Genomic DNA, 1,326 nt, shown 5'->3' on the forward strand with positions numbered 1-1,326 from the left:
ATATGCATGGGAAAGTTAGACAATGAATAAGGAAGACAGGAGAAAAAATGATGCATTTGAGTTATGGTGTTGGAAAAGAATATTAAAAGTACCATGGACTGCTAGAAAACCAAACAAATTTGTTTGGCAGAAGTACAGCTAGAATGCTCCTTAGAAGCCAAGATGATCAGACTGCATCTCTCATGCTTCAGACATATTATCAGGAGGGACCAGTTCTGTAGAAGAACATCATGCTAAGTAAAGTGGAGGGTCAGCAAAAAAAAAGAGACTCCCAACAAGACGGAATGACACAGTGGCAGTAGCAATGGGCTTAAGTGTAACAATTGTGGGATGGGTGCAGGACCAGTTAGTGTTTGGTTCTATTGTGCGTAGGTCACTATGGGTTGGTACCGACTCAACAGTACTTAACAACAACAACAACAACTAACCAGAAGGCTGGCAGTTCAAACTCACCAGCCACTCCTTGGAAACCCTATAAAGGGTCACTATGTTAGAACTGACTGCATGGTACTTAACAACAACCAAAAAGCACACCACCACATCTTTCTCCCATGGAACAAGTGCCTGCCCACCTTTCATTTAGAAGCTGACTGCACCACCTGGGCTTCCAGACCAAGCTGTTGTTTTGTTGTTATGTGCCACTGAGTCGGTTCCGACTCATATTAATCCTGTATACAGTATTGAAGGCTGTGTAAATCTTTAGTGGAGCAGAACGGCTCATCTTTCTCCTCAGGTGCAACTCATGTATTCGAACAGCTGACTTTACAGGGCTCACTAGCTTCTTACAAGTGAAGATTTACAACACATAGTGTAAGTACACCAGGTCAGGCCTGACTGCATCAGACCACATCATGAGGGTTATATTAGACTGAGATGACTGGTCCAATCAAGTTGACACCAAAACTTAACTTCCACAAACCAGACTGTTGTTGTTGTTGCTAACTGCTATCGAGTTGGTTTGTGGCGCTGAGCTCAGCCCAAAACATTTTAAAATAAGGGAGTATGAAAGCTTGTTGACAGATGGACAAAGTGGATTGAAAAGCAAAAAGATTATGTCAAGAAATGATGTATTTTTGTTTTCTAAAAGTTGATCAAAATAAATGCTAAAGTCAGAGTGAGGAAAATTTTTGACTCACCCTCCTACTATTTACATTTATGAAGCTGGGTTATATGAAGAAAAACTTGCATCAAGATTGGAGGAAGACTCATTAACAACCTGCAATATGCAGATGATACAACCTTGCTAACTGAAAGTGAAGAGGACTTAAAATATTTACTGGTGAAGATCAAAGAGCACAGCCTTCGGTATGGATTACATCTCAATGT

The 1,326-nt window shown here is 40.7% G+C and overlaps 1 protein-coding gene and 1 pseudogene across 2 annotated transcripts in view; both read right to left on the reverse strand.

Annotated features, from left to right (window-relative positions):
• The window catches only part of LOC102837681, a 5,073-nt pseudogene extending 4,546 nt beyond the window's left edge, over positions 1-527 (reverse strand).
• Positions 1-1,326, reverse strand: part of CLIC5 (chloride intracellular channel 5) — a 209,545-nt gene that overhangs the window by 95,990 nt on the left and 112,229 nt on the right. The gene's annotated exons all lie outside the window — the stretch shown is intronic.

This window comes from Chrysochloris asiatica, unplaced genomic scaffold, assembly GCF_000296735.1.
Source record: "Chrysochloris asiatica unplaced genomic scaffold, ChrAsi1.0 scaffold00038, whole genome shotgun sequence".
Taxonomy (NCBI): domain Eukaryota; kingdom Metazoa; phylum Chordata; class Mammalia; order Afrosoricida; family Chrysochloridae; genus Chrysochloris; species Chrysochloris asiatica.